This window comes from Lepus europaeus, chromosome 2, assembly GCF_033115175.1.
Source record: "Lepus europaeus isolate LE1 chromosome 2, mLepTim1.pri, whole genome shotgun sequence".
NCBI lineage: Eukaryota > Metazoa > Chordata > Mammalia > Lagomorpha > Leporidae > Lepus > Lepus europaeus.
In genome coordinates, this window is record NC_084828.1 from 13,596,251 (window position 1) to 13,623,737 (window position 27,487).

The 27,487-nt window shown below is 45.1% G+C and overlaps 1 protein-coding gene across 5 annotated transcripts in view; it reads left to right on the top strand.

The window, feature by feature from the left end:
- The window catches only part of TIAM1 (TIAM Rac1 associated GEF 1), a 454,781-nt gene that overhangs the window by 228,330 nt on the left and 198,964 nt on the right, over window positions 1–27,487 (top strand). Inside the window, exon 1 of one of the 5 annotated variants that reach the window (XM_062206205.1) lies at window positions 6,852–6,915. The exons of 3 other annotated variants lie outside the window; for them this stretch is intronic. The gene's annotated coding sequence lies outside the window, so the exon portion shown is untranslated. Of the gene's footprint in view, window positions 1–6,851; window positions 6,916–13,112; window positions 13,153–27,487 lie in introns of those variants that run through there. One more of the 5 variants, XM_062206223.1, reaches the window with a different exon arrangement.

Consider the following 27,487-nt stretch of genomic DNA (forward strand, 5'->3'; position numbering starts at 1 on the left):
ACGTGATTCATCTGGTTGTTGTTGGAGCCTGAAGTCGAACCAGATCTTACTTCATGCCCTTGCTTCTCCTGTGGCCAAATGAGGCCTCCCCAGTGCTTTCTGACCCAATTTTTTACAAGAGACTGTCCTGAGGATCATATCCCTCTGCTGGCTACACATTCTTTGGAAGGAAGGCAAGACTGAAATTTGAACTTGACCTGTTGTCTTCTTCATTTTGTTACTCAGCATTACCTTAGCACCCATGAAAACTTATGCTTTTTATTGCTGCTGACCAGAGAGGTGTCTTAAAGGTTCCATACCAGGGAAAAGTCAGAAACTTGACCCTTAGAATCACTAAGTTCACTGTGTGTGGGCAGGACCACATCTGGCCCCAAATGGATCATTGCCATTCTGTGCAAGGGAATGGCAATGGACTTTTCCTCTGCCTTCTTCCTTACCTTGATCCTCTGGTTGTACTGCTTTATTCCCATCCCCATTCCAGTTATAAACCTGGCTTCAGTTACAGCTGTGAGAGTACTTTAAAAACTCCATGAAAAAACTGAATCAAGAGATAACTTTATTTTGGTGCAAAAAATTGAAATGCAGACATACAAGAGGTCTTCAAAAAGTCCATGAAAAATGCATATTATGAAAAGATTGTAGATTTCAAAAATTTTTGCACCAAAATAAATTTAGTTTTCCCTAATCTTTTTTTTTTTTTAAAGATTTATTTATATGAAAGTCAGAGTTACAGAAAGACAGAGGAGAGATACAGAGAGATCTTCCATCCACTGGTTCACTTCTCAAATGGCTGCAACAGCCAGAGCCAGGCTGATCCAAAGTCAGGAGCCAGGAGCTTCTTCTGGGTTTCCCACATGAGTGCAGGGGTCCAAGGACTTGGGCCATCCTCCACTACTTTTCCAGGCACTTTAGCAGGGAGCTGGATCAGCAGCAGAGCAGCCAGGACTGGAACCGGTGCCTATATGGGATACCAGCACTGCAGGCAGTGGCTTTACCCGCCACCCCATGGTGTCGGCCCCTCCCCAACCTTTTTGAAGTACTCTCACGTGTGGGCTACCAGTCAGCCCTGAAACTGTTGACTTTGATGTGTTACATAAAAGTTGTTCTTTTGCAAGGAAATCTAATCTGAGACAATGACAGCAAAGGGAGTTTTCAAATCATGGAAACATACTTGGACAGTAGAGCTAGGAAGCCAGAGAAAATTAAAGGGAACATTGTCATTGGATTGTTGAGGAAACTGAAGTCCTTGGATTTTAAAGAACTTGTCACACACTTTGCTGCAACGTGTGCTGCAGGCGGCACTTAAAGATTGCTAAGAGTTTTCCTGACTCCTTTTTGACGGAGCTTCAGTGTTGTGGGACTATCCCTATGTTTTTGTTAGGTATTCGGTTTTCAGACAGAGAAAACTTGATGCAGCTCATCTCTGTGTTTGGTCGGCACCATGTTTAATTTGCGCTTGTGAAACTCTCTTATTGCATCAGATTGAACGAGATATCACGGAATCCAAGGCTGATGCTCAGGCACCAGAGTAGGAGGGGGTGAATCTGCATTGAGTCCTTCGGTCCATTTCAAATATAAAAAATTGATTTTGGCAATCAGTGGTTAGATAACCGCAGAATGTATTCATGGAAAACCTTGTGAATTTCTATGGTGAGCCGCAGGAAATATCAGGATCTGTATTTGGAATTGCAGTTATGCTGGGAAATTGTGTTTGCACTTGGATTTGGATAATTCACTTGTGTTGATTGACACTCCTGTTGGGTGTCACCTAACTGCGGGAGGAGGACACCCCTCTCCAGCCTTACTGCCCATATGCTGACATAGGGGATTGCAGGCTGGTGTAGAGCACTTCTGGCCTTGTTGCTGGCACTCTCCTTCTTTCCCAAGTGAGCTGGACAAGGTGGAGTTTATTTCCATTGCAGGGACTGGGGTCAAATTCACAGAACTTAGTTCTGCTGACTGTAGTATTGTGATGAAGCTGCCTGAATTCCAGGCCAAGTTGGCTCTGCAAACCCTTGAACAGAAATTGCAAAACATGTCTGCTTAAGGAAGACATTTGTGTCATTGAGAACACAATTTGAAAGTTTTAAGAGTCAGCTATAGGGGCCTATTTTATGGTGCAGTGGATGGCACCGGCATCCCATCTGAGCATCAGTTTGAGTCCCAGCTGTTCCACTTCTGATACAGCTCCCTTCTAATGTGCCTGAGAAACAGCAGAAGATGACCCAAGTACTTGGACCCCTGAATTCCACGTGGGAGACCTGGATGGAGTTCTAGGCTCTTGGCTTTAGCCTGGCCTAGCCATAGCCATTGTGGCCATTTGGAGAGTGAAACAGCAGGTAGAAGATTGATCTCTCTCTGTCTCTCCCCCTCTCCTTGTAATTCTGCCTTTTAAATGGTCAGCTGTGGCTGTAGTAGATATAAAAAATAGCAAGTGAAAGACTGAGTTAAAAATATTTGGGGAAAATAAGCCTAAATAAACTCTCTATTGTGTTTCATTTCTGAGCATAAATTCATCTCACAAAGGGAAAGAAGGGACTTAACCCTTTGTGACCTTCTCTCAATGTTCCAAATGTTGTTTTGCCACATGTGTGTGTTTGTTATTACAACTGTCTTCTGTCTGTTTAGTTAGCTCTTGTGTCAGCATCCACTAATGGTATAAATACTTGATAAGGGTTTCTAGGTTTTCAAAATATTTTTACATAAATCTTTACATTTTCTGTAATTGATTATTTTTGTGACTTGAATCATGTGGCATCATCTCCAGTTTTATTCTGATCTTGAGAAACTGTGAGGAACAAATCAGTTGTGCTCCCTCTACTGGTTGTACTTTTTGGAGTAGGAATAGTTCACATTCATGCCCAAGTTCGTTGCTTCGGGAGCCTTCACATTTTCTTTTCCTAAATTCATAGTCTTCTTAAAAGCAAAACCAGTGGCTTTCAGAACTGCAGACCGAGAGGTTGGCAGGTTAAAGAGGGGCAGAGGTTCTTGCTTACTGCCCATCTGTCTAGGGGCCTGTGGAGGGACCCCCAGCTTAGAATTCTTCTGCAGGCAGAAGGACTCAGCCCTTTTGCCGTAGGAACACGTTTGATGGGAAGAGACGCTTGTGTGTGTGTGTGTGTGTGTGTGTGTGTGTGTGAAGCTGCCATTGATTGGGATGTGTTGCCTTCCGATGTTGGTGAGTTTTACCTCTGTCAGGTTGGCTTGTCTGTCCAGGTCTTCTGAATGAAAGCAGCAGGAGTTGTCCTATGTTAATTTTCTACTCACAGGTTGCTCAGGCTCTTGAGCTCCAGGAACCCTGGGGAATTCTCTAGAAGCAGCTAGAGGCTGCTGTTTATTTTCAGGCTTAAGGAATGGGGAGGGAAGTGGAGTCTGACTCAGTTCAGTGCTATATGCATTTTTTAAAAAAAGATTTATTTATTTCTTTGAAAGTCAGAGTTACACAGAGAGAGGAGGGGCAGAGGGAGAGTGAGAGAGAGGTCTTCCATCAGATGGTTCACTCCCCAATTGGCCGCTAACGGCTAGAGCTGAGCTGATGTGAAGCCAGGAGCCAAGAGCTTCTTCTGGGTCTCCTGTGCTGGTGCAGGGGCCCAAGGACTTGGGCCATCCTCTACTGCTTTCCCAGGCCATAACAGAGAGCTGGATCGGAAGTGGTGCTGCCTGGTCTCAAACTGGCACTCATATGGGATGCTGGCACTTCAGGCCAGGGCATTAACCCACTTTGCCACAGCACTGGCCCCTGCTGCATGCATTTTTTAAAAAAAAGATTTATTTATTTGAAAGGCAGAGTTGTAAGGGGTGAGGGAGGGGGACACAAAGAGATAGAGATCTTCCATCCACTGCTTCATTCCCCAAATGGTTGCAGTGGGCGGAGCTGGGCTGATCCAAAGCCAAGAGCCAGGAGTTTCTTCTGGGTCTCCCACATGGGTGCAGTGGCTCAAGCACTTGGGCCATCATCTTTTGCTGTTCTCCCAGGCACGTTGACAGGGAGCAGGATTGGAAGTGGAGCACTGGGATTTCGAACCCGTGTCCATATAGGATGTCAGTGTCTCAGGCAGCAGCTTTACCTGCTACACTACAGTGCTGGCCCTGCAACATAACACTTTTAGCATTGATCATATGTCTGGACTCAGGGGAACTTAAGGGGAGCAAACCCACTGTCCTCTGCCTTCCTTTGAGAAACACTGAGCACCAACAACAGAAAACCCTTCTCTCCCTCCAAGCAGACATTAATATCAGGAAGAAGAGATGAGCATGCCTGGCATCCCAGAGCTCAGAGGACACTTAGGTGACGATGGGACCAGACAACCTGGGGAAAAGACATCTCCCCTTTAAGGCCACAGCTCTCACAGGAGCCGTCAGGGCGCTTGCATTCATTTTCCTGTGAGGGATTTGTCACATTCTGTTCCATAAGCTGTAATGAGATTACACTTCCTTCCTGTGTGGAGGGGAGTATTTCCAGCCCTGACTCATGATTATCAGTAGACGCGTGACTGATGGGGTATGTGGTGCCTGCCGCTGTCTTGTCTCCTCACATCTCTCTCTGCACACCCCTCCAACCATGCGATCTCTGATGCTGAAGCTGATCCTCTGGCTTTATAAGGTCCTCCTCCTCCTCCTCTCACTCTTTTCTTGATTATTTTCATCCACATTCAACATCAGCCATTCGCTTAGTGTATGCATGGATGTGAGATTGCTTCGTAAACCATTGAATACTTTACTGTTTCTGACCTCAGCATCAGGTTTCGAACCTACGTGTATGCTTCCCAGGCAGCTAGTGCTGCTTGGTAGAAAAGGAGGAGAAATGGGATTCCATATATATATTTTTTAAGTCCCCAGAGAGTGTCTTCATAAGGTTGATTACACTATGTGTAATAAATCCACGACATGAGAGTTGATAGTGAAACTTTCATCTCAGAGTTCTCACCTGCAGCATTCTTGGTGTCTTGGCGTGGGTAGTGCTTGGTTGTGGGGCTGTGCTATACGTGGTAGGATTCTGAACAGCACCCATGACCTCTACCCACTGCATGCCAATAGCACCTCCTGTGCTGTGATGAACAAAAACAGCTGAAGATTCTGCCACATGCCCTCTATGGGCAAAGTCACTTCTGGTTAAGAGCCTCCTCTCTGTCCTAACACTCTTACCTCTATTTGTCCTGTTCTTTCAGAAGTGCGCATGAGACTCTTTATTTCATTCATCTATTAAATAGTTAAGCTCCTACTTACACCTGCCTTGTGCATTACCAAGAACATAAAGGTGAACCACGCATCTCTCGCTCTGCATTTGTCTATCTATTTGAGCCCAATTTGAAGGCATCATGGTTTCCATCACATTGATTCTTATCACGATTATCCTGAGAGTTCCCCTTCTGAGTATTGCTCCCAGCCTATGACTCCAGCTGTCATTTGAGTCGTTATGATTTCTTTAATGAACATTGTCTTTCCATATTTGTAGGCTGTGTCTTCGAGGAAAGCCCCTTGCAGTGTGGGTCGGTATCCTTGACTTTTGGTATACTATTAACCTTATAAAATGCTCATGCTGTGTGTGTCAGTTTCACCTATGAATGCTTCAGCCATTTCTGACACGGCCTTAAATTTGTCACTCCAGATTTCTTTTCTAGTGATTCTTTTCATTCTCTTTGTCCAGCCACCTGAGGCTTCATTTAACCTGTGATCACTTTAAGTTTTATTAATGAGACCTGCTTAGAAACCCAAGTCAAGCCCAGCAGAGGCATGATCATTGGATTGCTTTGTGAACTTTAAGCGAGTATGTTTCCTTTACAATTTTTAGAAGCTAATATAAAAATTGCTCATGTGAAATTAGATATATGATAGGTTTTTCCCCCTACCGAGAGCAAAAGGGGGAAGTATTTTAAGAAATTTAAAAGAGAGCTTCAGCTATGCTGGTATTCTTTTAGGAGCCAATTAAGAATAATTTACTTATTTTTAATTGTTTTTGAAAGGCAGAGAGACAGAGGCTGCGATCAGTATTCCACCTGCTGGTTCACCTCCCAAATGACCATAACAGCTGGGTTTGGGCCAGGTCCAAGCCAGGAATCCTCAACTCAGGAACCCAACCCAAGTCTCCCGTGTGGGTGGCAGGTACCCAGCTGTTCGAGCCAGCATTGTTGCCTCCCATGGTGCACATTAGCGGGAAGCTAGAATTGGAAGCAAAGCCGACTTGGACCCTGGCACTGAGATACGGGATGTTGGCATTCCAAGTGGTGTCAAACTCTGGGCCAAACACTCCCCTTTATGTTGGTAATTTTAATTTCTTTGTGTAGTATGGTAGACACTTTGCGTCTATTATATTCTTTTTGAATGTGTTTTTGGCTATATGAAATACGTCTTAACAGGTTTCAAAGAGTTCAGATCTATCCTTCCTAATCGATTGACTGTGTATACAGGGTCTTAGGAACTGAGTTCCCTTCTCCTGACTGAGATGGGGACGCGGGAGGGGGATAGTTAAGATTTTTAGCCTTTGGAACCGTTTAAGAGGCACTGCTTTCTTTCCGTCTCCTGGCAAAAAGTTCACAAAATGACAGAAGCTTATGCTTTGTGCAAAGTGGCCAGGCTCACCTGTAGGATGGTTCAGACCTGTTGGAAACAGATTTCCCCTAGGGATGCACTGAGCAGGGTGCCGGGCCGCTGAGTGACAGCGCATTGAGAAGGCCGAGGGGTGGGGGAGTTACCCTGGAGAAGGAGGCGTGGAGGAGGGAGGTGGGTGGGAGGAGAGGGAGGAGCAACCAGCCTTCTCCCGCACGCCCGGTTGACCAGATTCATCACTGCACGAAACTTCGCAAGTCACACCCACTGCCTCCGCCTGCAGCCGGGGAAGGCTGCCGCTTCCTCATTTCTGTTACTGGAAGTTTGAGATCCCTGAAGCCGGGGACATGTGCGCCTCGCCGAGCAGGGGTGAGCTTTGATTTTCAATCCCGTTCTTTTCTCCCCTTGAATCGTGGTGTTGGGTGGTCCGAGAAAGCAGCTGCGTGGGCTCGGAACTTGGCGCCGTTCGAGCCGCGGGCGCTGCGTCTGGGGCCGGAGAACCCGCGTACCGGAGCCCCCAGCCCAGCAGGAGCCCCCAGCCCAGCGTCTCCACGCTGTGCCCTGTGCCCCGGGCGCTTCGCTTTGCTGGCTGAGCCTGGCGAGGTGGGCACTGGCTCCAGGGTAAAGGGATTCGGGCTTGGAAAGCGCTTCTTCTTGGGTCACTGAAGGCTGGTGAATGGGATACTGGGTCCGGAAGGAGCCTGTGAGACGGTGTCCCTGCCCGGGGCTGTCCCCGCTGCGCGTTGGGTAATCACAGGTCCATGTGGTTGGAAGCGAAGCCCAGTGAAAGGCTTGGGATTCTAGTGAGAAAAAGTTCCGAGGAGGATCCTGAAGCTGCGACGCCTGGCAGGCACCTGGATGGGAGCGCTGGAGGGAGTCAGGAGAAGTCCCCGGCTTCTCATTAATTTGCCTCTAATGGGGTTAGTTCTGCTGCAGGCTTCTGGGCTGTGGAGGTGTTCCTTGTTTATCTGGAGCCTTTTTGAAAACGTCAATCATTCTGCGGCTGCTGCTCTGTCTTCCGACTGATTGCCCAAGTCAATTTCGGGTGCGGTGCTGAGAGGAAGTTTGCTAGGAGGGTGGCACGGGGTGGGTGTTGGAATTAATGAGAGAGACAGTTCATATGTCCCAGGAAAGGGTGAACTTGGCCCAAATAAGGACTTTCAGAAATATTCTAAAGCTTTTATTTTGAACTTGTCAGTGGCCTTTTCATTGATATGAAATGTTTTGCTCACTGCATGGGGGTCAGATGGCAGCTTTGGGTTCACTGTTAACCGTTTCGCATTCATTTCTTGTCTGGTCAGCAGCCTAGGAATGCAGCTACCCCAGGAGCTGGTGTGTGTGTGTCTGTGTGTGTGTGTGTGTGTGTATTTAGGTAAGTCCTTCCTAAGAATTTCCAGATAATTGTCTTAATTTAGGGACAGAGACAAAGATGAAGAAATGTGTGGTTCTTAGTCTGTTACAGCAAACCCAAATTCTCATTTTGCAAGTATTTCTCCCACTTCTGAGGTGAGTGCAATGAGGAGGGTGGTAATAGCTGGTTTTATCACGTTCCTGATCTCAGAGTGGAGTAACGTGTGCTTTCTCCGCATACCTCCATTTGAACTTTGGGGATCCGGGGACTGGTTACTGGGGGCCACCATTTGCTGAGTTTGCCCTGTCCTGTGTGTGTGTGTGTGTGTGTTTGAAGTGACACATATGGATGCAAAGGAAATTACTTTTAAACCAGACTAGACATATCCCAGGGGGAAAAAAGCAGGTTTCAGGACTCCAGGCTGTCCTACCTGCTGGAGCTATGCGTGCTAGCTCCTTTGGGACTCAAGAAAGGATTAGACAGGTATACATGAACTTGATGCTGACACAAGGCATATGGCTTTCCACTCCCTGCTCTTGTAACTCACTCAACAGGAAAGACAACCAAATTGTATCTCGTGGTAGAGCTGGTGAAACTGAGTAATAGATGGGGTTTTATTGGACTACAGCCCTTAGCCAGAGAAAGGGGATGTGTGATTCATGCAGTAAAGGTTTTTAGATAGTGTCACATGGACAGTTAGGAGACTTCGCGTAGACATCTGAAAGAGATCTGAGAGAACGTTATTTCTGGATTATTGCTTTCATATGATTCGCTGTGTTACCCAGTAAGTAACCTCGTTTGACTCTGGCTATTGTATCTTTTTTTTTTTAATTGCTGATTTAATTTGTTTACTAGGTATAGAACCTTGAAAATTATTTTGATCTAGTATCCAAGTTTTATAAGAATTTTCCCTTTCATGTACATTTTAAAATGAATTGATATAAAGCTGTACACGTGATCCTGTTATGATATGTTTTGATATGTTTAAAAACTGCAGCATCTATAGCAATGTTTCCTTTTTCATTCTTGGCATTGATCACTTGTGCCTTTTCTTGATCAGTGCTGCTAATGCATTGTCCGTTTTGTTGGCCTTTTGGAAGAACCAACTTTGTCTTTTGTTTGTATTTTAATTGAAGTACAAATGTCATACCACCTCCTTTCTGGGATTCATATATGGTTTTAAAATTCTGCCCCATGGAACTCTGTCAAAAAAGGTTTTACAACGGCCTTTGAAAATAAGCAGCTGAGTCCCTTGGAGGCAAGGAGAAAGGCATTATGTATTTATCTTTGTGTCTTTGACACAGACTATGTCTTTCAGTTTTATTAAAACATACCTTCTGTTTCCTGAGTACCATATACATTGGATCCAGTTGTTCCCAGGTGGGTTTTATATATTGACTGGGGCACACCCTGTGAAATTGTTTTGGAAACATCTAACTAGAATTTGCATGAGACTTACTGGTAATTTGATGTGAATTGTAGGTGTTTTCAACCCACTTGACAATACAGATTTACCTTGTGCTTGAGCATAGCAAGTTTGCTCTAATTACTGTAGAGTGTTTCATTTTGATTCATATTTAATGCATAAAACTGAGCAATCTAAGGTTTTCTCAGAACTTCTTTCTGAGTGTATGGCAATAGAAGATCAAGAATGCTGGAGTCAGAAAGGGCCTAGGTTTGAATCCCAGCTCTTACACTTTCAGCTGTAAGACCTTAACAAAGTTGTATAGGGGCAGATGTTGTGGTGTAGCAGGTTAAGCTGCCACCTGTGATGGTAGCAACCCAAGCAACCCATATCCACCCTGGTTCCTGTCCCGACTCTTCCACTTCCTATCAGCTTTCTGCTAATGGCCTGCAAAAAGCAGCGGAAGATGCCCCAAGTGCTTGGGCCCTGCCACCCATGTGGGAAACCCCAAAGAAGCTCCTGGCTTCCTCGTGTCTCTGCCCCAACCATTACCATCATTTGGAGTGTGAACCAGTGGATGGAAGATTTCTCTTTTTTTTCTCTGTCTCTCCCTCCCTCTGTAACTCTACCTTCAAATACAATAAATAAATCTTTTTTAAAAAAAGTTGTCTAACCTCTCTGAATTTTCCTTTCCCCAGCATGTGCGAGTCCAGTATAAATGTTCATTTCAGGCATGTGTCACATAGTTTGGCACAAAGCAGGCACTTAGGCATCATAGTACCTTGTGTATTTTTCAGCTCCTGCCCTTTTTTCTGTCATACCTCCATCCTCACCACCTCTCTCAGTGCCTTCTTTCCAGAAAAGTGAAAAGTTACTGTAGTGGAATAAACAAGAACCATGTTGCAGCTGGTGCTGTGACATGGTAGGGTAAGCCTCCATCTGAGGTGCCAGCATCCCATATGGATGCTGGTTTGTGTCCCTGCTACTCCACTTCCAATCCAGCTCTCTTCTAATAGCCTGGGAAAGCAGTGGAGGACGCCCCAAGTGCTTAGGCCTCTGCAGTCACATGGGAGACCTGGAAGGAGCACCTGGCCCTTGGCCCAGCTCCTCCTATTGCAGCCATTTGGGAAATGAACCATTGGATGGAAGACCCCTATATCTGTCCCTCTCTGTCTAACTCTGCTCTCAAATAAATAAGTCTTTAAAAAAAAAAAAAAAAAACCAAAAAAACCATATTCCTCATTTGCTCTCTGTGCCTTCTGTGCAAGTGGGATATCTTGGTTGCTTTTTGTAGTTTTATCTACCTCAGGTTATTGATGTGAATTTCTCCCCTCCAGTTTTTTGCCTTACCTTTCTAGGATATGTTTCCCCCACTTATGCCATTTTCTGGAGAATCTCACTGCTCTGTTCTTATTTCTTTTTCCTTTTTGGTAGAAACAAAATGAGTATAAAGCCCAAAACTTGGCACACACTGCGGTGTAATGTAGTGGGTTGCTTCTACGAAGGCAAAGTTTCTCAGATTTAGATACTTGGGAATTTAATTTGGAGATGGATGGTGCTGGTGATTACCGTATCAGTTTTGTGTTACCACTGCATTTTCTGAGAAAATGTTTCCAGACCTTGGGGTCCCCAGTACTTTTGGGAAAGTCCGAAGTGAATTGTTTAGTACTACGGTTGATCTTGCAACTAAGAAGGGAAAATAAATCTTAGGGTGGAGGAGGCTGACTGGTTAAAATTCCTTCACAAAGAATATGGCATTTTTTAAGATGTCCAACCCGACATCATTCATTCCTCCTACGATTGATCACATCTTGGGGAATGCATGGCATAGTTTACTCATATTTGTCTGTGCATCAGGTGTTGCAAAGGGGTGCTGGGGGAATGTGAAGGGGTTGTGAGCTAGGAAGGGCTTCATTTGCTTTGTGATGTTGTGCTTCAGTCATTCACAGCTGTACCCAAGGACTGAGCCTGGCTTTGCGTTTCATACAGTGAATAGGCCTGGAGTATGGAGCTGTTTTTACAGAAGACAGATTGCCTAGCTGCACTTGGGCTGGCCTGTCCGTGATGACCCAGTAGTGCTGTTTTGTTCGAGCCGAAGCTTTTATGAGGATGAAGAAGGAGGAGGCGTAGCTTTCATAAGTGTTTTGCAATGCTGCCTCTCCAGTTTATTTTGATGCTGTTGTATGAAAACAAGTGTTAGTGTGGCTTTGAATTGGTAAAATGTCCAGGGAAGAGGACACCACTTTTGGGAAGTTTTATTTGCTAAATGGTTGGGTATAGATTTGTGGACCTTGTGTTGAATCGTAGACCCTCATTCAGTATCTTGGAATCACGTGCTCCAGTGTTTGTTTTTGTTTATGAGGTTTTGGTGGGCAAGCCTGACCACTGCCTAGATGCTTTGCACAAAACTGTAGTTAAGTCAGGGCCTGGTAAATGCTTCTTTGATTACTGAATACTAATTGCTTATTAAAATACCAGTTCTGAGGCCAGCATTAAGGTACAAAGGTGAAGATGCCCATATCCCGTATCAGTGTGCCTGGGTTCAGGTCCCTGCTATGTGTTTTTTTTTTTTTTAAAAAAACATTTCTCAAAGATTTATTTGTTTACTTGAAAAGTAGAATTACAGAGAGAGATAGGTAGAACTTCCATCTGCTGGTTCACTTCCCAAATGTCCATAACATCAGGGGCTGGGCCAGGTTGAAACCAGAAGCCTGGAATTTCATCCTGGTCTCCTACCTTGGTGGCATGGGCCCAAACACTTGGACCATCTTCTGCTGCCTTCTCAAGTGTGTTAGCAGGGACCTGTATTGAAAGTGGAGAAGCCAGGGCCAGAACCAGGGCTCATATGTGATGCTGGCATTGTAGGTGGTAGTGCAATCTGCTGCGCCACAACACTGGTTCCACCCCCAGTTTCTGATCCAGTTTCCTGCTAATGCACACCCTGGGAGGAAGTAGATGATGGCTTTATTTATTTATTTTTTTAAAGATTTATTTATTTGAAAGGCAGGTTTACAGAGAGGCAGAGGCAGAGAGAGAGAGAGAGAGAGAGAGAGAGGTCTTCCATCTGCCGGTTCACTCCCCAGATGGCTGCAATGGTCAGAGCTGTGCCAGTCTGAAGCCAGGAGCCAGTTGCTTACTCTGGGTCTTTCATGTGAGTGCAGGGGTCCAAAGACTCAGGCCATTCTCTGCTGCTTTCCCAGGCCATAGCAGAGAGCTGGATAGGAAGTGGAGGAGCCGGGACTCGAACTGGTGCCCATATAGGATGCTGACACTGCAGGCTGCAGCTTTACCTGCTCCACCACAGCACCGGCCCCTAGACAATGGCTTTAATACTTGGGTACCAGCAACTGATATGGGAGACCCAGATGGTGTTTGTGGCTCTTGGTTTAAATGTGGCCTAGCCTCTGCTATTGTGGACAACTGGGGAGTGAATCAGCAGACAAAAGATCTGTCTCTCTGTGTCTCCCTGTCACTCTTTCAAACAAATTAATAAATAAAGAAAATTTTTGGAAATACCAGTGCAGTACTAAATACTATTGTATTGAGTGTCTGCCACACATGAGGTTCTTTCCCCATCTCTTTGATGTTTCTGAGGATGATCTTGCAAACTCTAGAATTATATAAAAAATGAGCTCCCAAACCACTGTTTTCCCATCTGCTCTTATAGGTAGAACCACAGTGGAGTTACGCTCATCTTTCTAGACCCAAAAGCCAAGAGGAGGAGGAGGAGGAGGAGGGTTGGTTCTGTGGGTGTGATGCTCTGAATCCTAGTCCCTCAGTTAGGACCTGAGCAGCCCGCACGGATGGCACCTTTGGAGATCTTGACCAAGCTGCTGCTCTTTGGGATGGGGTAAGTGCCGTGTTTGCCCGATGCCGGGAAGTGTGGATTTAAGCTTTATAGATCTTCACTGTCAGATGATGCTACCTGCATCTTTGGGCACATTAGGAAGTTCATTAGCGTGACCTGTTTTGGTGGGAAGGGTGTTACTGATTTGAGCCCACTTGTAGTCTGAGGCTTCGAAACTGGTCTTCTGGGAACCTTCTGATGCTTTGGGGCCCAGTCTGGTTGGGTGGTTCCCATGGTTGTTTCAGAGACTCCAGTGGGTGTCTACTGCCTTTGTCAACTCCTCTTCTCTTTGGCCTGCCTCTGTGACACTGTGACAAGTTAGGAAGGATTGATTTGGGCTGCAGCAGGGGAAGTTTGCTGTCAAAATACTCTTGCCTTGAAAGTGGGTTCACATTACTTTTATTGAGTGGGGATGAGCCTTCATGCTCCGTGGCAGAGTGGGTTCGGGGAAAGTGAAATATCTCCAAGGGACTTATTGCTGTGGTCTAGGTGGATGTCCTCGTTGCATGATAGATGTGGGTTTCAAGTGGCAAACCGGCATGTTCATAGTCACTCCAGGAGAGAGACTGCTGCCTCTACCAGCGCCAATCCTCCCTCCTGGGTGTGGAGTCCATGTCCCTTGTGTCAACAGGGACAGTGACATCTGCCCATGCTGCCCTGTTCACTTCTCAGGGGTAGAATGATTTAGATCGAAGGGGATTTTTTCTGGCTATAGGAAGTTGCTGCTGTTCTTTTCATCTCTGCTTTCTTCCTCTGAACAGACCCACCCGAACCTTGCTGCTAGATGACATAATGATGCATGCTCGAACATTTGCCAGGTAAAATGCTGGTTGGTCCAGAGTTTGAATAGAGTGAAGAGACTCCTCCTTGGTAGGGAGCCAAATTGCCGATGCTTCCCGAGGCCTGATCCCTGCAGCTTCTCAGCTTTCCCACCCAGCATTCTGGCCTGCTCTGCTGCTCTTGCTGGAACTTGTTCCTCCAGTCGTGCCTGTTGCCCAGATCCAGAGCCCTAGCCCTGGCCACTCCTTTCTCTGGATGTACACTAGCAGCTGCCGTATTTATTATCACAATGCGTGGTCATCCTTCGATTGTGTGCTTTTTCCCATGGCGTGACCATATATAAATCATGACAAAAGCAGCAGCATTAACCCTTGGTTACACAGTGTGGCCCATCCCTATCCTTGGCTAAACCCCTGGACTTTTCTTGGGAGTTTGCTCCCTCATGTGGTTTGAACCATGGCTTCTCTTTGTGGGAAATCCTTGTACTCCCCCAGACAGTCCTCAGTGAGGGCTCATTGTGAGAAGGATGCTCTAATTCAGGACAACCCTGAGCTTTCCCCCACCTTGTCTCCGGAGAGCCCCTGTGGCTTCCTTCCTTGCAGTGTTAACTTGCACCTGTGGCCCAACTGGTTTTCTCTGGAAATACCACCTAATACACAACATAGACACCACTTCTCTCTGGCTTACATAGCTTCTGCAAAGCCACAGATTTGCACACTAGGAGAGCTGGGATTGACATCCAGGTAGGCTGGCATCAGGATGTGTTCTCTGAATCCATGTGTTCCTCCAAGGCTAGGCTGTCTGTGTGTCTCTGCTTGAGCAATGATTCCAGTAACTGCTGTGCAGTGCTTAGGAAATGTTTGTCTCATGATTGGCCACACAAGCAGCAGGGATCAACCTTCCTAGTCCGTCTCACGTCTGCCCCTAGCCTAGCTCTCTTTCTGTTCAGGTTTTACCTCTTCCTCAGGGCCAACTCAAGCCTCCCTCTTCCTTGCTGCCTCCAGGTCTGTCCCAGTCCTTTGCCCATTTTGCTGCCCAGAACCAGGGTTGTGTGTCCGATGCTGCCTTTCACATCTCCCCCTTCGGCTGGCAGCATTGTGCATCCTTGAGAACTGCTGTTGTGTCTTATACCCAATTGCCAGGGTTCAACAGTTCTTCGGGGAGTAATTAAAGCCTGGTCGGAGCTGTCCAGAGAAATGTCAGGATTGTTTACAGATTCTCTGAGTGAAGGGAAATAATGAAGTTAAAGCACACAAGTTAAATAAAGGAAGTGAGGGGCTTATCTAAAAATTGTTAGTCCATGTTCGTGTGTGTCTGTGTGTGCATCTTCACGCTGCAGCTGTGAGGCTGAATCATAGAGTGCGTGCATCATCTCTTGGCTTCAAGCACAGTGGCTAGCCCGTCTTCCCCCTGAGGGAATTGAAGCAAATTTATGTGATGAATAATGTGGATTCTCTTCCAATGCTTGGGAAGAGGTTTAACAAATTTCATGCAAATGGTAGGTGAACCATGGGCAAGTGTCTCTCCCCTCTCCCACTGGGAAGATAACAGAGGGAAGATAACCATCCCTCAGCAGAGCTGGTAAGTTCAGTTTCAAATGATGGCTGGCAAAACAGCCTGGAGTATCACTTTTTTTTTTTTTAAAGATTTATTTATTCGTTTGAAAGGCAGCATGACAGAGAGAAGGAGAGATAGAGAGATCTTCTGTCCACTGAGTCATTCCTCTAATGGCTGCAGCAGCCAGATCTGCAGAAGCTAAGAACTCCATCTTGGTCTCTTACATGGGTAACAGGGGCCCAAGTAATTACTTGGGGCATCTGTTGCATTCCAAGTGCATTATTATCAGGAGAGCTGGATCAGAAGTGGAGCAGCTGAGAACTGAACTGCCTTTCTGATATGGGATTGCCGATGTCGCAAGGGCCAGCTTAACCTGCTGTCCCATAATGCTGGGTCCCCTTCCTGCAATCACTTTAAAAGACACTTTTAAATCACTTTTAAAGACACTTTACCACCTGGGCATGCTCATCTTCCCACCATTATAAATTAGGGAAAGAGCTAGGTTGGAAGTGAAGAAGCAAAGGAAAAGAGACTACATGGGTTGAGCACCTACTGTGTACCTGGCATTCTACTAAGAACTCTGTAAAAGAGTACAGCCATCTCTCAACATCTGCAAGGGATTGGTTCCAGGATCCCCAGAGAGAGCAAAATCCAGTGATGCTTATATAAAAGGGTATAGAAGTTGCATGAAACCTACACACATCCTCTGTACACTTGGCCTTATCTCAAGGTTACATATACTACCTAATACAGAGTAAATGTTATAGTTGTTAGGCTGTGTCATTTAGGGAATAACAACAAGGAAGAAAAGTCTGTACATGTTCAGTACAGGTTTTTTTGTTTCTAATATTTTCCACCCACAGTTCGTTGAATCAACTGTTCATTGAGGATGTGAGATCCATGGATGGGGAGGGCTGACTGCGTCTGATCCAACTCCACAGCCCCTCTGTCTCATGCACATTCTCATTCCTAAGTCCAGTTGGTAAAACCCATGGGGCTTGATTGAAACTGCAGCATTGTATTTTGGGGGAGGTGGGGAGGTGGATTCTGGATTTGAACTGTGTTCATCTGACTTTAAACCTGAGAGTATTCCCACTCATGTTGACTTTTGGTTTTGGAATGTAGGGGTGTTTCAATGATGGTATCTCATGATCATATGAACTTAGGAATTCTAAAGACTTTCGGATTAATTTCTAGTTTGTACCTTTTCTACTGTGGCCAATCCAATTTTTCTTAGACTTCAGACTAAAGTGAATTTAAGTCATTAATTGAGCAGTTTCCTCAAGTCTCCTTAATCACTCTGTTTAGGTGTGAATTTGTGGTGGGAAAATAATATTTGAAAAACTGCAGAATTAGGGATTAGATTGTTGGCTGCTCATCCACAGGTGAAAGGTATCAAGCTGGTCCTTGAGCACCTCCAGAGAAGTCGGATTTGTAGGTTTATCCTCCTCTGTAAGAGGCAGGAGTCTCTCCAGGGAGGTTGAGGGCTTTGATCATTTTGTCTTGGCGCACTGTTGGGGCCTGGGGGCTTCTGTAGCAGGGCACCTTGAAGCCTCCCCCCAGCCTACTCCTCTCTTGCTCATGTTGTGTAAACATTGGTGTGGCAGGGACAGATGGCCACTCTGGGGGCTCCTTTGATGCCACATTTGGTTGCCTGGGTAGGGGGTAGGGTAGTAGCAGCCAGCCTCCATGGGAGGAGGATAGGTGGACTGGGAAATACCCACTTGACAGTGGGTAAACAATGCTTAACTCCGCAAAAGCTGGGTGCCCTGGCCCTGTGCGGGCTGGCGCAGTAATGGAGACAGATTTACATAAGTGTGTTTAGTTTGGGAAGAAGCCAGGCTGTTCAAAGCACAGACTTTTCTCTCTGCTCCTAATGGATCTTCCACAGAGGTTGGTTTCCTTATGGAAATGTGAAGGAATTTGAATTGGTGAAGGGAGAAAGGGTGCTACAGATAACTGTTTTCAGAGCAACACAAAAAAATGTATTCCAGAGGTCACCATTAATGTGGCTGGAGGCTCAGGTGCAGGTACCTGGAGTCTGCCAGAGTCAAGCTAGAGCAGGAGCTCCCCTTATCAGTGCTACCTTTACTGGTCAAACACCATCAATCTTTGTAATGTGGACTGAGGGCTTTGAAGGAGAAGAGGAAGGAAGTTAATGAAGAACAACCCAGACTGGGCGCCAGGCAGCAAAATCCCTTCTGAAGGACAACCAGGAGTTGGCAGCTCCAGTGGTTTCTCCTGGTCTTGGTTGAAGAGGAAACACAGAGATAGTTGCAACGGTCCATGTGCAAACTAAGCATAGAGCTCAGGCAAGAGGAGTTCAGTCAGAGTCAATTCTAGCCTCTGGGAAATAAGTAGTACTATCTGTTTTCGTAATGTATTTAGAGGTGTTCCAACAAGCCAACATCAGGTAATGCATTCAAGTGAACAGAGTGACCTCGAGTTGTTATACTTCATATTAACTTTTTTTTTTTTTTTTTTTTTTTGGAGGGGGAATGGCAAGGTTACTTAGTTCATATATTCATTCTTTTAGCAAATCAGTCATGGAGTAGATGAAGGTCTCCTGTTTGGAGATATTCTTGGAAGATGTAATGAAGTGTGACACTCAGCTCACGCTCCCTCAGGGCCTCACAGTACAGAAGGGAAGAACAGACTGGCCTGGGAGAGGTATAGGGGCTATAGCAGGGTACGTGGGTTTTTTTGTCTGCTTGTTTTAAAGACTGCAATAGCATTACAATAGCATATGCAATGTCCTGTGATCTGTTTTTGAATTAAAAATGTTTTAAAAATGTATTTGAGAGGCAGAGAGAGAAAGGGAGAGAGATTGATTCAGATAGATTTTCCAATTACTTGTTCATTCTCCAAATGCCTGTGACATTCTAGACTGGGCCAGGCTGAAGCTAGGAGCCAAGAACTCAATCCAGCTCTCCTAATGAGTGGCAGAGAGCCAACTACTTGAGTCATCACCTGCTGCCTCCCAGAGTGTGCATTAACAGGAAGTTAGAATTGGGAGTGGAGCCAGGACCCAGGCACTCTGAAATGGGATGTGTGTGTCCCAGGTGGTGTCTTAACTGTTAGGCCAAACATCTACTCCTAGAAGTTCCATAAATTTCAAGAGTCAAGAGGATGGGTGTTGTGGTACATCGAGTTAAGCCACCACTTGGGATGCCCACATCCCATATCAGAGTGCCTGGGATAAATTTCTGCTTACACTTCTGATCCAACTTGCTGCTACTGCACTTGGAAGGCAACAGATAAAGGCCTGTGGAAAGAGCCACATTCAGAATTCCAAGTGTAGTTGCCACAGAATGCAGATGGCTCTCATGGTCTTGAAGTTGAAAAGTCAGAGGTTGCATCATCATAAGTCAGAAGCTGCCTGTGTTTATTTCTTTTTAAGAATCAGAGCTAACAACTAGTTTGGACTTGCTAGTTTCTGCTTTGCTTTTCTCAATATTTTGAGTAACCTAGTTTGTGCAGATTCTTGATAGGCCGTTTAGACTTGAAAAGATCCAACCCACAGGCTTGTTGCAGGTCATTGGAGGGTGATTTTAATTATCATCTAAATAGTGAGAATGTAAATGTGGGAGTTTTACTGCTCAGTTTCCTGGTGGTGGTTTGAATATTTTCTCTCGGTGATTCCAGTGTCAGAATTGACCCTGCTAGACCCTGTTCTTGGATTTTTCTCTTTTGCTGAAAAAAAAAAAAAATACATACATATATATATGTATTTTGTTAAGGAGATGGGTGAGAGTATTTATGGTAAGCTCAGCCAAATGATTATCAGTATCAACAAAATGATTATCAGTATGGATGAGTTAGTTTTGATTCAATGAAATATGAAAGAGAGAGAGAGAGCTTGAGCTAGAAAGAAGTCAAGACTCAAGTTCTTATCCTGGGCTCTTCCTAACTCTTGGACCTTAGGTGAGCCAGTGCTGCAGGGCTAAGTGTGGTGTCCTTGGGGTCCTTGTGATGTGTGGAAGTTCTTCCCCAAGGCAGGCAAAGCCTGCGATGAGAATCTTGGGTACCAAGGCTCAACTTTTAGCTTGACATGACAGTCAGTCCTCATTACCCATGGGTTGTATGTTTGAGAAGTCAACTAACTGCAGATTGAAAAATCTTTGGGAAAAAAATTGTTCTGTACTGGGCATGCAAGGACTTTTTTCTTGTCATTATTCCCTAAACGATACAGCATAATACAGCAGGTGCATTGTATGAGGTATTCCAAGTAATCTAGAAATGACGTAAAGTAAAAATATACAGGAATTTATATGTAAATGTTATATAATTTTATGTAAGGTTCTTGTTATGTGCCAGGAGTCCTGGAACCAATCCCCTGTGGTTACTGAGGAATGATTCCACTAATTATGTGTTTAGACATTATTTATTTATTTGTTTCAGACCCAGATGCTGGGGCTGGATTTTATATTTTTGGTGTTATATTTTAAAATTCTGTGTTATCTTTCAGTTGTGTTTTCTTTCTTTTAATCCAGTAGTAAGTGGCTTCATGTAGGGTTGAAATGGTTGAAACTAAAGAGAAGATAGAATCTGGAAGTAATTTTCAGCAGTAGAGAAATGAAAGAAAAGGGGAAAATACAGTAAGATGAAGGGAACAGTGAAGTACAACTTGCTTTTTCTCAGTAATTGACATTTTGAATGAAATTACTTTTTCTTTGGGACATTGTAGTTAAAAGAAAGTGAAAAGCAGACTGAATATTCAGTAGTTCCGCTTCTCAAGTACATGGCAAGTTGGCATTTGAACTGTTTGCCTGCCTCTTATTTTTCATTGTCATTTGAAATCAGATGGCAGTGAGACAGTCCTCTGTAAACCCTGTCTATTCAGCCACTGGGCTTCCTCGCCTATCTACCTTTTGACTCACAAGGAGGGGTGAGTATGAAAACCTGGGAATACTCAGACTGTGGTGAGTGCAGGATGTGGGAAATGCATTTGTAGAATGTCAGCCTGGAGTAGGAGAATGATATCCTAAAGGTGGAAGGCTTTCTAAAGTGCCTTTAGATTTGATTTTTTGAGCTGGTTGGCATGCTTGGGGATTCCCAGTCCTGAGTCCTTTGTAGGTCAGGATGTTTCCTGTAAGGATAGCATTTTGATTTCAGAAATTGTAAAGTACCTTGTTGTAGGACATTGTTTGTGAGAACATGTTTGAACTCTTGGTCAACATCATCCTTGTGTTTTGCCCGAGAATTGCTGGGTGGCCTCGAGAGTGGTTTGGGCCTGAGGCCTTCAGTCTTAAGTTTTCATGTGACAGACTTTCTTGTTCAAGAGGTGGATCACTCAGACTTGATGTGTCTCCACTTGTGTGACTTTTGTTTCATGGTAGATTTTGAGATGAAGTTGGTGGAATGAATGCTTCCTAATTCATCTCTTTGTCCAGAGACTTGCAGGAGTCTCTGTTTTAACAATTGTCATGATTTTTGTTTAGTGCTTTTTTGAGTGTTTGAAATGTACCTGCTGTGTGTGGCAGCCATGGTGGGTCCTTCACAGAACACATGGGCTGGTGCTACCAGTTAGGGAAAATGGGCCAAGTGTAATGCAATGGACAGGGATATTGCACAGACAAGTTTTATTCAATAGGGATAAGTGGGAATACTGAAATCATATTTTATATTTTCACATTTATAAATTTGAAGAGCTTGTTACAGATGTATTCATTTTAAAAATTATGTATTCATTTATATTTATTTAATACATTTGAGAGGCAGTAGGAGAGAGAGATTGCATTCATTGGTTCAATCACCAGATGCCTTCAACTGCCAGATCTGGCCTGGTTGAAGCTGGGAGCCAGAAATTAGTCTGGGTCTTCCTGTGTGTCAGGAACCCAACTACTTGAGCCATTACCACTGCATCCTACGGTCTGCATTGACAGGAAAGCTGAGTGCTAGAGGCAGGACCAGAGCTAGGTGTCTAACCCAGGCACCCTAATGTGGAACACGGATGTCTTTTTTTGTTCTTAAAGATTTAATTTATTTGAAAGGCAGAGTGATGGAGAAGGGAAAGAGACAGAGGGAGAGAGAGATCTTCTATCTGCTGGTTCACTCCCTAAATGGCCATGCCAAAGCCAGGAGTCTGGAACTCCCTCTGGGCCTCCCACATGGGTGGCAAAGTACTTGCGCCATCTTCCACTGCTTTCCCAGGCACGTTAGCAGGGAACTGGATTGGAAGTGGAGCAGCCAGGACTTGACCTGGCTATCATCTAGGATGCTAACATTTTAGGTGGCAGCTTAATCCACTGTACCATAAGACTGATACGTAGGAGTTTTATAAGATGGTGAAACGGTAGCTCAGTCTGGTGCTATGAGGGTGGATCCATGTCACTATATGTTGCTCAACACACCATGAAATGCACAGCTCCCAGAATGTACCTTAATGTGTACTCTATGGACTTTGGGTGATAATATTATGCCAAAGTAGATTAATTGTTTTTTTAAAATTCTTTTATTGCACTCATTTCATCTATGAAATTTCTTTTGTTTATTTTTTTTAAAGATTTATTTATTTATTTGAAAGGCAGAGTTAGAGAGAGGCAGAGGCAGAAAGAGAGAGAGCAGTCTTCCATCTGCTGGTTCACTCTCTAAATGACTGCAACGACCTGAATTCCGAAGCCAGGAGCCAGGAGCTTCTTCTGGGTCTCCCATGTGGGTGCAGAGGCCCAAGGACTTGGACCATCTTCCACTGCTTTCCTAGGCCATAACAGAGAGCTGGATCGAAAGTGGAGGAGCTACTGGTCATTGCAGCCGGTTGGGGAGTGAACTAGCAGATGGAAGACCTCTCTCTGCCTCTCCTCTCTCTGTGTAGCTCTGATTTTCAAATAAATAAAGCAATCTTTAAAAAAAAAGAAAAGAAAAGAAAGTGGAGCAGCTGGCACTCGAACTGATGCCCGTATGAGATGCTGGCACTGCAGGCAGTGGCTTTACCCGCTATGCCACAGTGCTGTCCCCAATTCATTGGTTTAACAAAAGTAGTGCTTTGATGGGGGATGTTGATGGCCAGAAGGCTCTATAGTGGGATAAGAGATATATGGGAAATCCCTGAATTTCTGCTCTTCTGCTGTGAACCTTAAACTGCTCTATAAGGTGAAGTATATTATAAAACACCAACAACAATATATTGGTCCACTTTTCTTTATTTTAAAATACTCAAGAGGAGCTTCTTTGGGAAAGAAAGGGTTTATTTCATCTTACAGTCTAAGGTAATAGGATCAGGTGATCCCAGTCTGGTGTCAGTGGAGGCGAGTTATGGCAAGCGTGGCAGCAGGGATCACATCTTGAGCCTGGACTAGAGAGAGAACCTAAGTTGAAACTGGAGCTGAAATAATAAAACCTCACATGAGACTCCCCCGTGACACGCCTCTGTGACCCCAAGATGCCAGCCCCACCTATCAGACACCATCATTATATCAGATCTGCACCTCAGTCCATCAGCCATTAAGACACCCAAGTTTAACCCCCTGCTTGAGTGCTGGGGAGCCTGGTCTGAGTTAACACACAATGAGCATACAAACCAACGTCGAGGAGACAGAGCACTCCATTCTCTTTATGATCCCCCACAAGGTGTCTCTTAACCTCTGTTACTTCTGCAAATATTTTCTGTTGTCGAACGGAGGCCCTGATGCTTGGAGAACTGGGATGTGATGAGACCTGGGATTTCCCCTGGTGAGTGCATAGTTATGAGAGCATCGATTTCAAGTTCCTGTTTTCTTCCTTCTGATCACGCATTGTGGCTGCGCTGTTGATATTAGGGTTGCGGTTCTGGTGAACAGATTCTCTGGGTAAATTCCATGTTAGCCAGAATGCTCTCGGGAAAATTAAGAACAGTAGGGCTGTGTTGTGTCCTGGGGACCAGAAATGGTTAAACCCTGCCTTGTTCTTAATACCTGTCTGTGAGGAGTTGCCAGGGGAACTGTGTTCACAGGGCATGTTGGCATGGAGCTGAGCAGTCGTGAAGTTTTAATGGAAGCTTCTATGTGTGTTTCTCCTTGAGGGCTGGTTTTATTGTTTGAATTCATTACCCTCGTGTCCCACATGTGTTTTTGGGTGCTTCACCTAGTGCCACACTCAGTTCCAGGTGGCTGGGCTATTGTGATGAACACAACCAAGAAGCATCCCTGACTTTGCATAATTGACATTGTGGTTGAGAATCATGGTAGCAGGTGGTCATTACAGTGGAGCAGGCAAGTGTTAGGAGCTGGAACTTTTTGATAGGAAAACCACACTGACAGTGGGGCAAAGATGGTAAGGGGTAGATGGGGCAGAGGGCCAGGCCTGGCAGTTTGGGGGGTTAGCATGGGCACCACTGTAGCTTAGGTGGAAAGAGGAGTGTGGTGAGGGAAGCTATGGTGGACTCTTAGTGCAATAGAAGGCTGTGGGTAGAGGGAAGACCTGAACTGACTAGGTTTTAATTGGTTTTTTCTGAGCTACACTGAGTGTAGGCCAGGGGTGGGGAATATCCTGTTGCCCCAACCACATAAAACCTTTAAAATCACTTTGGCCCTGCTAATGCAGCTATAGGTGGGACTTAAAAATTTAATAAATCTATAGCAGGCTAATTTTTAAAAAACATTTATTTATTTATTTGAAAGGCAGGAGTTAGAGAGGAGGAGTTACAGAGAGAGATTTTCCATCTGCTGGTTCAATCCCCAAATGGTTGCATTGGCAGGGGGCTGGGCCAGGTTGAAGCTCAGAGCCAGGAGCTTCATCCAGGTCTCCCACATATGTGGCAGGGGCCCAAGCACTTGGGCCATCTTCCACTGCTTTTCCAGGCACATAAGTAGGGAACTGAATTGGAAGTGGAACAGCTGGGACTCTATAACCAGCACCCATATGGGATGCAGGCACTGCAGGCTTTGGCTTAACCTGCTAAGCCATAAATTGGCCCCAGGCTAATTTTAAAATTGATAATTTTATATGGCCTGTGAATGATATTATAAATATCCAAATGACCCTTGGCAGAAAAAAGGTTCCCCACCCCTGACTGTAGGCCTAGCAGCTTCCTCGTGTGGGCCATTGGTACCCCTGTGTCTGATCTGAGCATTGAAACCTCTGTGTCTGGTCTGAGCATTGATTATACTTTGCTATTGCATATACAGCATGCTGTTGGGTCTTTGGCATAAGTTTATTCAACTTCTCTGGACACAGATCTCTTTTTTGATAGCTGGTGAGAAAAGGGACTTCCATTGTGCAGGGGTAGTGATATGTTCTATAGTGATGCACGGGTGGCTAAAAATCCTGGAAGATAATATAAAGTTCTGGGCAGCCCCTTGTTCTGTTTATCCACCAAATGGAGAAATTCTTCCTATGCTTTGCTTTGTTTTCCTCTTAGATCCAGTCCCACGCTCCTCTCCCCACTCCACTGTGGTCAGGCTGCTCGCTGAGGATATGCCTTCTTTAATTTATTTATTTAAGATTTATTTATTTGAGAGGCAGAGTTACAGATAGAAAGAAGCAGGGACACGGAGAGAAAGGTCTTCTGTCCATTGGTTCACTCCCCAAATGGCTGCAACGGCCAGAGCTGGGCCAGTGCAAAGCCGGGAGCTTCTTCCTGGTCTTCCATGCAGGTGCAGGGCCCTGCATGGAAGTGCTATCTTTCACTGCTTTCCCAGGCCATAGCAGAGAGCTGGATCAGAAGGACAGCTGGGACTTGAACCTGTGTCCATATGGGATGCCGACACCATAGGCGGAGGCTTAGCCCACTATGCCACAGCACCAGCCCCAAGGATGTACCTTTTGAAAGAAGGAAACCGTTTGTGGTGTGCATTCCCTTCTCTCTAGAGCCACCTCTTAGACCATGGCCTGGACACATGTGGCAGATCTCTGCACCTTTCAAAGATGCAAACCTGAGCCATTTGGCATTTGACCCTCTCCGTTCGTTTTAAGTGGCATGTGGTAGACTTGCCCACATACGTCAGTCAACCAGCGTACTTTGAACAGAATAATAATAACTTTCACATCTGGTCCCCTTTTCATCTAGGGATCTTAAAACCCCAAGTGCATATTAATTAAACCTCACATCTCTGGAAGGTAGGGAGGCATGGAGGCAGTCACTTTAATCACCACTGCAAAGGACTTGGAGGGACAGCCCCTGGGCCCAATTCAGTAACAAGCATTTTGCTCCCAAATGCCTTTCATCTAGCGTCTTAAAAACGCCACAAGTATTACCTGGTGGGAAGTGCATTATCATACACATCTGTAGGGAGTGGGAAATAACCCTGGGATACTAGGGCCTGCTAGCTTTTCAGTATTGGCCTCTGGGGGACTTCATACAGTTCCTGGGTTCTTTCTGCTTCATACACATTATCTGGAGTCTAATGGTGTGGACTGGAGCCTGGATGGTGTGGACTGGAGCCTGGTGCTGTTGCCAGTAAGGCTGTTCGTTTTTCTGTGCATCTTTGTTTGTTATGCAGATGGACAGGATGTTCCTTTTCAGATTTCTGCTGCTTTCCAATCTGGTAATAGATAATTCTCAATAGCCTGGGATGCTCTCCCTCCAGAAGGGCTCCCAAATGAATTGGCATGACAAAAAGGCGGTAGAGAGCCTGTCTTTCTCCAGAGGAAGGAGTCCAGTCCTGGCTCCGGAGGCCTTTGAGCTCACCAGTAAGAAAACTGCAACACAGCCACAGCAAAAAGTAGAAAATGGTGTGGTCTTGTCTTCAATAGGCCGAGAATCCAGCTGCTTGCCTGTGAGAGGGGAGTTGGGGATCTGGCTGTTAATAAGATCAGGTATTTATGTGCACAAGGTCTTGGCATTAGGGTGGTTGTGGTTTGCAAAGGAGTGGGCTTCTTTGATTTTAAATAGGAAGTTTTTTGTTCTGTATTTTAAAAAATTCCTAAATGCAAGTGTAAAGTATGTTTCAGATTTTTCAACATAATATTGCCATTATGGAAATAAAGAATAAAGTAGAAAAATACTGAAAAGTGTGGGCTCTTTAAAGCTCCCTCCATGTGGCACCTCCAACCCCTGGATTCCTGATTTCTTTCCCACTTTATGAAAGTTACAAACATATCTGTGCTTCTGCAGTTACAAGGTGAATGTTTATATATTGTTTTATTTAATTTTTCTAAAATGACTTATTTAAAAGGGAGAGAGAGAGAGAGAGAGAAGAGAGAGAGAGAGAGAGAGAGAGAGAGAGAGAGAGAGAAAATCTTCCATCTAAAGATTCACTTCCCAAGGGGCTTTAATAGCCAGGGCTGGGCCAGGCCAAAGCCAGAAGCCAGAAGCCAGAAGCCAGGAACTCCATTCAGTTCTCTCATCCTCTTATATCTCCCTGGGTTCATTAACAGGAAGTTGGATTGGAAGCACAGTGGCTTGGACTGAAGCTGGTACTCCAACAGGCTTGTGCCACAACTCCTGTCCCTGTTTATATCGTTTTAAGTGAAGGCCCTTCCAAATAAACTCTAAAAGCATACGCTATGATGCTGTATACGTCCATGATTCTTTCTTAATAGTAACAAACTGTTAAAAAAAACTCTTCTCTTCTTCTTTTTTTTTTTTTTTTTAGATTTATTTATTTACTTGAGAGGTAGAGTTATAGTCAGAGAGAGGGAGAGACAGAGAGAAAGGTCTTCCATCTGCTGGTTCACTCCCCAAATGGCCACAGTAGCTGGAGCTGAGATGATCCAAAGTCAGGAGTCAGGAGCTTCTTCGAGGTCTCCCCATGTGGGTGCAGGGGTCCAAGCACTTGGACCATCTTCTGTTGCTTTCCCAGGTGCATTAGCAGGGAGCTGGATTGGAAGAGGAGCAGCCAGGACTCGAACTAGCACCCACATGGGATGCCGGCACTGCAGGTGGAGGGTTAGCCCCCTATGCCATAGTGCCAGCCCCAAAATCTCTTCTCTTCTTCCACTGCATTGTTGTAGTGTTGCTGTGCTTGTTTGCCTCGGTGGAACAGAAGGTGTGCTGTTATGGGATAGGTATTCACCATTTCCTTGTGCTGTGATGACCTTTGTTAGTGGTGACATTATCAGACTGTTACTTAAGTAGGTCAAT